Here is an 11092-nt window from a genome sequence, read left to right as displayed (position 1 = left end):
GTCCATCCTTTGAATGTGATTTGGATTACATTGCAGAAATTATGTATCAATATTGGATAGGGCTGTAGGGGGGCTACACACAAGAAATATAGGGTTATATGTCACATGAGTTGTCATTCCCTTCTTGACACCACTCATTCTACATGCCTGTTCTTTATTTATAGGCAAGAAGCATGCTGACATTGCAATATTCCTTCAACTCAACAGTTCAGAGTACAGTCACAGCAAGAAAAGCAACATGTGTACCCACGAATAGCCAGAGATTCATTTCACTGGCTTTTCCAAGAATTGAAAGGTAAGCCACAATGCTAATTTTACAGACTTTTGAAAAGGAGAGGTCGAATTTTAGAATAAAAAAAAAGACATATGAATAGCATTCATAAGATAATGAAGAGATTGGAAAAATGGCACACAAAATTCCCTTTACATTTTAGTAGTAACTACAGGAGAAAACAGATGCTGTCCTGTCATGCAACATAATGTTTTACTTCATTTAGTTCTGGGGTTTAATTGCATTACTAAGGACAAAAGACAATCTTAGCTTATTTCTATAAATTATGTCTTCATTACTGACAGAAACAGGAATGATTATGTGTACACAAACAGATGCAAAAAACACAAATAAAAGTCATGATATTGTAATGAGAAGGATGAAAAAAGTGTATTAATTGAATTAGGCTTCAGTTAATTTAATTAACATGCCAGGGTATTGTGATCATGAGCACATTAGAGATATCTTAACAGGGATGATTTTCCATCTCTCATGCCCTCTTCAAATATATATTTTGTCATACATTAAGAAAATATGAAAATTCGTACTTGTTCCCTGAAATTCTTGACCAAGTAATGATGGAGAATGAATACAATACATCTGCTGGTAGAAGACTAAGAATGTTGAAGTATTTCAGAGTATCTAAGATGGAGATTACATCTTAAAAATGGAAGATATTTTTGCATTTTAAGCTAACAAGAGCCTTTGTACTCACTAAAAAATTCACTTCCCAGGGAGAACAGGAAGTGTAGTCAGGCCTGTAAATTTTCAGAAGCCTTGAACAAATTCCAAGAAAAGAATCAGAGTAGAAACATTTAGGCATATAACTTTTCCAGTTGTTAACATACCAGGTGTAATGTTGGCATATGTGAACCTTTCTAGCACTAAGCAGTCACTTTTTTCTTTTCAACAAGGTATTTTCCATCAAGGAATAAAAATAAAGATTCTACTAGATTCAGAAATCTCTGAGCCAACATTATGTCAATATTATTTGGCTTCAGTTGCTAACAACTTGCAAGCTGGAGAATTAATAACTAGACTTCAGTTGCCACCATTCGCTAATGAGGCTGAAACGTGACCTGTACACCTAACCAGCTGTGAATAAAAAAGAAAGAGCACAAGGCTCACTTACAACTGTCAAACTAAGGCATTTTCTTTAGTGCTAATCCAAAGATGGATGAGCCCTAGTGCTGAAGCAGTATATCAACATTCAGCCAGTGTAAGCACCAGAGTAAAACAAGACACAGTTTACTCCAAAAGTTCTCAATATATTTTTTTGCTTTGAACATTTCCTATGTTTTGCTCTGGGACTGGATGATAAACCCATATTCATCCCCTTGGAAGGTTGTACTTATTGTAATTGTAATTGAGATGGGGCCGAGGTTTTATCTGCATATTTTATGTTACCCTTTTGCAAATTTCTGTATTCCTTTCTCAGTTTTAAATCATTGCTCTGCCAATAGCAATTGTGTATGCCAGAGCTATCAACAGTAGAAAATTCCATGTGCTGCTGCACAGATAAAATATAGACAAGAGAGTAACTCAAACCTACCTTCTTTATATGCACCCCTCCAACCTGAGCAAAAGAGAGGGTAGATTTCATAGCTGAATTCTAGATCAAAAACTGTGTTTTAATTATATGTTCAGTTAAATCAGAACATCTCACTTGTTTTCTCTGATCTTGAAGGAAGTCTGACGTTGTTTGTCCAGGTACAAATATGGGGCATGACCACATCATAGTCTTTCAGAATACAAAGGCTTTGTTAGAATCCTGAAGGTTTTGTGGAATAAAGTTGTATCTGAGAAAGCTGCTTCAGGACTGATAGGTTGTTCCTGGCTCCAGCACAGTGCTGAACACATGGCTTTTGTAAAAGCATCCCAGAAACTCCTTCTGACACTCTCTTCCTTATTTTCCAGACCATTGAACTCTTACTGATCGGGAATTGAACACTGTAGAGATACTTTAAACAACTTCTGGCATTTAGACAGCATTGGGAGGAGGGGAGTTCACAGTAGACATAAAAGATTTTTTTCTGTGAAGCAGTTCCTGAATTGATAAAGTTATCCTGAGATAAGCATTTAGAGAATTTTGTCAATGAAGACAATTTAGCTAGTCAATGGGAAAACCAGAAGAGTGTAGAAAGCACAGGTGAGTGTGTCTAGAATTCTTTTTGCCCTACTAATTACTGGATACCACTTCCTGTCCTTAGAAACAAGAAAAACCCATGTAAAGGAGTGAGGCCTTTTTTGGAGAGAGGAATAGCCGGTACCTCCTTCCATGGTATAAAACCCCAGGAAATTCTACCCAGGCTTTTCTCTGCCTTTCATGCTTTCCACACTTCTAAAGCTTTCTGCTCAGCAGCCCCTTGAAGAATGTGGCATTTCCTTTGAGCTAATAAAATTGCTATAAGCAACAGTAAGATCTGGACTGTATGAGCTGTTTTTCTATGAGGAAAGAGTACATTTTCTTTATGGGTAAAGGAACAAACATTGTGAAGAAAAAAACAGTATGAGTAGCTGTAGTCTGAGGAAGACAGTTTTGGGACAGGCTAGAGGAGTTACGATATATGCACGTTGGGGAAGAATAGGAGAGACATAAAATGCCACAGAAAAGAAGATGTGAGGGGAGTCTAAAAAGGTTTGAAAATGATGCCTTAGGGAAAATCCAAGTTGCTTCAGTTTTCAGTTGAGAACTGTTGTATACAGATCTCACCCAGAAACCAGCTGCTGTGAAGCTCTGATACAAGGTGTGAGCTTGCTGTGAGAAATTTTCCATCCTTGTCAGGATTTTGCCAACAGCATCTTGCAAAAGTGCTGCTTCATTAGTCCAGACCTCACTAGGAGCTCCAGACATTTGGCACATATTTGGATTTCACCTCACCGAATCGCAGAAGGGTTGGAAGGGACCTCTGGAGATCATCTAGTCCAACCCCCCTGCCAAGGCAAGGCCACCTAGAGCAGAGAGGGAGACTCCACAGCCTCCCTGGGCAGCCTGTTTCAGTGCTCTGCCACCCTCAACATAAAGAAGTTCTTCCTCATGTGGAGGTGGAACTTCTTGTGGTTTAGTTTATGGCCATTGCTCCTCATCCTGTCACTGCACACCACTGAAAAGAGTCTGGCACCATCCAGTTCCATAACTAAAATGGGAAATTTGGTTACTGTTCTACTATCACATTATAAACTTTGGCTTTGTATTTTTTTAATCATATGAACCCTTTTCTTTTGAATGATGCAATCCTATGATCACACTTTGTGAACACAGAAAAAACGCTGAACCCAGTGAATGTGTATATGTATATGCAAAGTAATTAGGAGGTAGAAAAAAATAGGATAAGGCCTCCTTTCTTGCTATACTGCTAATAAAACTCAACACTGAAGAATTTAGCAAGAGGTCATTGATACGAAAAACACCAGATTGCTTTGTAGTAGCAATGTATGAATAACACGAAACTGTTTCTGGGAATCAGAAAAAGGAATGGTTCTGGAGTTCATTTTTTCATCTATCTAAATAGTATAGATATGCCTCTGGGAGCTGTCAGCTCAGAAACTACAGTTATTGAAACAAGTATTTTTAACTGGAGTGAAGGACCCCTAAAAGCCTAGCAAAACAGATTCTTGCAAGCATGAGTGTTAAATACATAAACCCCTTAGTTGATGTCAAGTCTTAAGCCTCTTTAAAGCCACTATGGAGGCCCTGATGATGAGGATGCTTGTCATCATCTATTCCTCTACTGACATTTGGTGATTAGAGTAAGGGTTGTGGTGTAAAACTGAAAAAGACAGGAGTGGCACTATCTGGTAGGATTATTTTTCTTTTCTCCTTAATTGCTACTGAGGTATGCAGGTCCTCCCTTCTTACCAAAGAAATTGAAAAATAAACACTGTTGTATCTTGCATCATGTTTGGCTGTCTGGCTTGAAATAAGCAGGTGTCACCCACAATTTGTCAGGTGTCCTAGCCAAGTACTCAGTCAAAACCGTCAAACTTTTTTTTCACTCAACTTCTAATAAAAAAAATTGTTTTAAGAAGTTGTGTGTTGTTGGATCTATGACTGAAACATAATGTCTGGAACAGATCAAAGTAATTTATTTTTAAAGTTGGAAACTCATAATATTCTATTTATCATCGTGTATTTTGAATTTTTTTTAAATGTCCACATTAGAAAAGTGTTTTTCCATTAGTAAACACACATTAATGCAGCTAAACTGTTACAACCTCATTAATATTAAACTTCTGAGCACTGCATTAGTAATTATCATACAAATATTTAATTGAAAAATTATTCTTTTGCTGTATATTAACATAGCTTTATGAAAACTTCTGTTAAGTGTGAACTGTCAGTGTTCAGCACAAGAAGAATATTACAGAATGCCTGAGTGCTCACAGGTGGTACTGTGGAGGGGAAAAACCCCAACCCAACCAACTAAACACACACACACACCTCCAAATAAAGAAAAACAACCAAAACCAGGAGACTGTAAATTTTTGTACTGAACTGTGAAGATTCTCTACCTGTATGTCATATATTTCCAGTGAAAGGCAGTTTAGATGCATTTAATGACAGAGGAACAGAAGAAAACAAAATCAGAGCTACTCATACCTTTAGCCCATTTCAGTACTATGAGAAACGACTAAATTTACCTCAATTGACAAATTACTGTGACTCCTAAACTTACTGCCAACTCCTATATTTACTGCAGTTGACAAATTTATGACCCTCTTGAAATTTTTTTTAGGACTCTGCTCTCTTCCATAAGTTTTTCCTGTGTCAGCTCTTTGCACTGAAGTGCAAACTGCAGGAAAAGCTGCTGGCCTCTCTCCTGGGGCTAGCATTGTACATTCTTAGGTATTAGACTCACGTGTGTCCAATGTGATAATACTTCTTACATCATGCTGCTGCCAGCTCGCTTAGCACAACATCAACTTTGTCCTCTGATAACTCCGTGGTTACAGAGCAAACATGAGCATACTTCAGCACTCAAGCTATGAATCAATTTGGCTTTGACAGCCTCTCATTCTAAGAAGTATTTAGCTCTGTACCAGCTCTTTACCCTTCCGTATTTTCTCACTTTTTTCTACTTCTTTTTCTTATTCTCTCTAATCATGAAGGCAGTAGAAACAAATTTATTTATTTATTACTCCACAAATGACAAGACTAATAAAGGAGAATAATACTTTAGAAAGATGTTTGTTAACAGGACAGGAAAGGAAAGGATGCTTTTAGCCCACAAAAGTTGGAAAACAGCAAAAGTAACAAAAATTACTTGTAAAAGTAACTTTAAAAACTAAAAACTGTAAGAATCTCTCTCTGAATAGGTTTTCCCCCCTTAGCTGCCATTTTTTGCTCTTTTGAAATTATTTGATTTGCTGCTTTTATGCAGAGAAATCCCTCTAATTTTTTGAGAGCAGTCTCAAAATTCCTAGTTTTGCATCAAGGTGATTTTCCAGGGTTTCAATAAGAAAGGTCATTATTCAAGGAAACCAATAGTCTTCTATTTTAATTATCTTCATTCATCACAAAACCACTTACCTTTAGACTGTCATCATGCTGGTATGCTAGAAGCCACAAGTAGTTGTAAAAATGCAAGGAGAACCTGCATTTAGCTGAAGATATTTCAGGAAGCCTGCAGGCTCCTGATATGTCATTCTCCAGCTACACTAAAACTCATTGGATCAGCTGAACACAAATGGAGATCAAATTATCAGATCTTGGCCCTCACCAATGTCAGCTTCCTACACTGGCTGTATCGGTAATGTCATTCGTCTATTGAATGAGACCCTTGCTATTTTTACTCAGAATAAAAATAATGTTGTCATGTCCAAAGGCTACATTTTCCCCTCTTTTTCATCCTTTGCATTTTTAAAAAATCTTTTGTCTGCATTCTTTTGTGGTCTGAGGCTCCTGTATCTCAGCCAAACACTGATACATTCATTGCAGGCTTCAGCTGCTTTGCAGAGCCTAAATAGACATTGAGGCTACACGGGTGACTTCAATTAAGCAATTCTATAGAACTGACATTTTTTGTTGAAAAACAGTGTCTTTTTGCAGGGCCAAACAAAGTGGCAATTCCAAAGATGCAAATCAGAACAAAATACTTATAAAATAATAACTGCCAAGGCAACTAATTGTAAGCATTCAGCAGAGTACAAAGACTCAGTTATTTCCTTCTTTTACTCTACCATTGTGAAATTACAAGTATGTACATTACAGCAAAGATGCATATGCTAAAGTAAAATTTCAGTGAGAAATGTCCAGATTTTATTAACCAAATTGCAGACTTTTTGAGACAGTAAAGTTCTTTTTCCTGGAGAAGCGTAGCTATGAAAATATACAAAAGCCTTTTATTCCTACGCACATGTATGCAGCAGAGATTCTCACTGAAGTACAAGAACGCAATTATTTTTCCTTCATCCTGCTTGTAAGACACAAATACATTGTACTTCATGAAATGCCTTAGAGCAACATATGCCACATGCTGATGCTTTCCTCTCAATTACCTTAGACTACAGCAAGTGCTTTCCTTCTTTTTCAGTTGTTTTTTTTAATTCAACTTCTGCAACTTGCATCTATATGTACTTTTTCTTCCCATTTTGTTTCTTTTTATAATTTCTACCAGTTTATTTACTGAAAAGTAAAAGAGGAGCTTGGTTCCTTGACTTTCTGAAGAGAATTTCCCACATGACTTTAATTCCTTCTGCACTTTAAATTATTTGGTCCAATTCATTCTCCCCTCCTCTTTGTTTCCTTCTTCCCTTGGGTCCATCAACCAAGCAGCAGAAAGTCTTTGTGTGTGTGTGTGTGTGTGTGTGTGTGTACTGATCTGAGCCAAATGATTGTGAATTACTCTGTCTGGCCTACGTTATTATTAAACTTGCCAGCAACTGTGGCTCTTTTGATTATTTCAACAGCTGGTTTTGTTGCTTGTCTAAAGACAAAAAAGCATGGCTCTCTCCTCCCCGCAGAAACTGCTTACCCAGATTAAGGGCTGTGTCAGGGTCTGTTCCAAGACTTCTGAGGTGTATCTACCATTGCTGCTCAGAAGCTCTCTGTCAGAGCTCAATCTACCTCCTGCAGACTTGTTAAAGCCTACCTCCTTCCTAGGTACCTCCATTATTTACACACCTTTATCAGGTATTGACCCAGTGATGTGTGGCATTTGACAAAAAACCCCTAAAGCTGTTTATCGCTTGAAAATACCAACATAAACTAGAAGTGAGCCAAGCTCACAGACAGAGCATGGATGAATGTGTCTGGCAAGCACTCACTAGGAAATAATTACTTGCAAGAAATTGAGGCATTTAAAGCCTAAAAACCACTTCTAAGCTTGAATGCTTCTGACATTCCTCAGGGGTCTGTATTGGGACCGGTGCTGTTTAACATCACTGACATGGACAGTGGCACTGAGTGCACCCAGTGAGTTTACCAGTGACACCAAGCTCTGTGGTGTGGTTGACATGCTGGAAGGCAGGGATGCCATCCAGAAGCACCTGGACAGACTTGGGAGGTGGGCCTGTGCAAACCTCGTGAAGTTAAACAAGGCCAAGTGGGAGGTCCTGCACCTAATCTGGGACAATCCCAAGCACAAGTACAGGATGGGCAGAGAATGGATCAAGACTACCCCTGGGGAGAAGGACTTGGGAGTGTTCTTGGAGGAGAAGCTTGACATGTCTCAGCAATGTGCGCTTGCAGCCCAGAAACCTGACCATATCCTGGGATGCATCAAAAGAGAAATGGCCAACAGGTTGAGGAAGGTGATTCTCCCCCAGTACCTCACTCTGGTGAGACCCCACCTAGAGTGCTGCATCTGGCTCTGGGGTCCTCAGCACAAGAAAGACATGGACCTATTAGGGAGCATCCAGAGGAGGGCCACAAAGATGACCCGAAGGCTGAAAGACTTCTCCTATGAAGACAGTTGAGAGAGCTGAGGTTGTTCAGCCTGATGAAAAGCAGGCTTTGGGGAGACCTCACTCTGGCCTTCCACTACTTTAAAGAGGATTACAAAAAGGATGAAGCAGGACTTTTTACATGGGCAGATAGTGACAGGACATGAGGAAAAGGCTTTAAGCTGAAAGAGGGTGGGTTTAGATAGATACTAGAAAGAAATTCCTTTATGTGAGGGTGGTGAGGCACTGCAACAGGTTGTCCAGAGAGGTTGTGAATGCTCCGTCTCTGGAAGAGTTTAAGGCCAGGCTGGATGGCGATCTGAATAACCTGGTCCAGTGGAAGGAAGGTGTCCTTGCCCATGGCAGCTGGCTTGGAACTGGATGATTTTTAAGGTCCTTTCCAACCCAAACTGTTCTTTGGTTCTATTACTGGTACACTGGCAGTGTGAGCATGCCTACCCTTAAGAATTCTATACACTAATAATCAGCCTCCTTTTGGAGGGATTGAGTATTATTGAATATTTTTTGCAACAAAAATTTCAGAAATATGATTCAAGTATTTCATTGAATGCTGCCTTGCATTTTAGTTTTGTTTAAATGTTGTGAAATTTTCTTGTTTCCAGTAGTATTGGTTGGAAATTATTTCCAGTACTGTTTACAGTAATATGTTGGTTATTGCTACCTGAATGTTGTATCCACATAGGAATTGTATCTTAGTTTGATCTCTTCCTTTCTGGTGAAATCCATCTTCAAGCAGTTACAGGCATTTATTGAATGGCTCCTCTAGCCCTAAATACAGTCACTGTCCCGTGTGCATTTCCAGCTGGCAGAGCTTGGTACATGGTCAAGCAGTTACTTCAGGGACTTCATCACTTTCTGTAATTTGGTTATTGCACTTCCATTTTTAAATTGGACTTTTCCGGTGATCACTAAGGAACTCATGATCGCTCTATACTGTATTATGTGATATTTGGGGAACGTTTTCTTAGTCATAGCTGGAGGTACTCTGTTCAGCATGATTTTCTTAGGCCTAAGATCTGTCCAAATGGATTTTTCAATTCTATGTGCTTGGAAGCCTGTGTGTCAATTTCATCAACAGCAACAAAAGAAGGTTTAATCCAGTTTTTGAGGGCTCTTTGAATTTGTGTTATGTTCTATGGTTTATTTCTGGTTTTTCCTTCCTTAGTAATTAGTAAATGAGACCAAGTTTCCTTTCTTTCCTCCAAACAGCAGTGAAACACATAGCATAAAAAGGAGATATTCAGGAAGTGGAAAATGGATGGTCCTTGTCATTCTTTGTGGTTAGTGGAGTTTAGGAGCTGAATAGAGGTGCTGCATTTTGGCTTCACAGTAGAGAACCAGAATACAAACAACACATAGTTTGTTTAACACGGGAGAGTCTCTTTTGTCTCTCACACATGCACATACCAACAGCATGTACCTGTGACACCAGTGCTTCACTGAAGAGTTTTGTACCTGCTCTAGATCATGTGCAAGGCATGTTGATCTTGCACTGAAATTTGTAAGGTGATTTCCTTGGACTACCATGAAATCTATCCATGCAGAGGTCATCCAAAGCATGAGGCCTTTGAGAACACATACCTGTAGTGGAAGGTTTCATTTGTCTGTTCTACAGTCCTGCTGTACATTCAGTTTTATTCCTGGCCTTACATCTTTTTACAGTATAAAGCCTTATGTCCTTCAAAGCATAACTATTATACCACTTGAACACTAAGAGCTCCAGTGGAAAAAAGCCTCTCTTAAGGAACAATGATTGTAAAGTCAACCACTGAAACACTAAGAAATGCACAAGCAATCATTTGTATTCATGTATTATATATTTTTCAGTTTTGTGATGACTTTTTTTTCAACCTGTACAATATATTTTATTCACTGTGAGCATAGAAAGTGCTCAGTGTCAGCACAGATATTGCTCAACATTAGGATTACTCACTGTTTAGTTGTATCTTCCTGCTCTAATTTGTGGTCATATACTTTATTGATTTACTGTCCCTTATTCACTTGCTCTGAAGCTGAATTTATCTTCCTTACAACCTTTTTTAGTAGTACCTACAATGGAATAATATGTAAAAACATTTATGATTTAGTTTTACAGTTACCATATGAAGTGAAGAAGCAATATAATTTCTATTTAGATACAGGCAACTCGGGCCCAGGGAACAAAAACAAACAAAACGAAAATTAGAGGTAAAACTACACAAGTGTCTGACTTGAAACGTGGCCATATTTTTCATATCGCTTCAGTGGTGTTAAGGGTGTACCTCACTGGTTTCAAGTAAGTCCTAAGATGACTTCTTAAGTAGTTTAAACCACAGTAATGAACTCAGGCCAAGACACACATCCTCCAAGCCATGAACCACAATGGCTGCCAGTCAAAAGCCTGCCTGCCCCCAGCCCTCAGCCAAAATCGGGGCCACAATCTGCTGCACCCACAATTCCCTCAGTTCCCCGGGCTCCCGACTTTCTGGCCCCCCACAGTAACCGCCCTTCTCACCTCACAGAATCACATAATTGTTAGGAGGTCATCTGGTCCAACCCCCCTGCCAAGGCAGGGTCACCTACAGCAGGTGACACAGGACCGTGTCCAGGTGGGTTTTGAGTGTCTCCAGAGAGACTCCACGGCCTCCCTGGGCAGCCTGTTTCAGTGCTCTGCCACTCTCAACATAAAGAAGTTCTTCCTCATGCGGAGGTGGAACTTCTTGTGGTTTAGTTTATGGCCGTTGCTCCTTGTTCTGTCGCTGGGTACCAATGAAAAGAGTTCCGGCACCATCCTCCTCTTGGCATCTCCTCGCCCTCGTCATGAGGCGAGGCAGACCTCGCCCCCTCTCGCCGCAAGCCCCTTCTCCCCTTTAGCAGGAGGCCGCCCGCACACCCCGCTTGCTGCCGGCGATGGCGGCCCCGGGCCTCGCTCGCCGG

Source organism: Corvus brachyrhynchos, unplaced genomic scaffold, assembly GCF_000691975.1.
Source record: "Corvus brachyrhynchos isolate BGI_N302 unplaced genomic scaffold, ASM69197v1 scaffold175, whole genome shotgun sequence".
NCBI lineage: Eukaryota > Metazoa > Chordata > Aves > Passeriformes > Corvidae > Corvus > Corvus brachyrhynchos.
Note: the sequence above shows the minus strand (reverse complement) of the source record.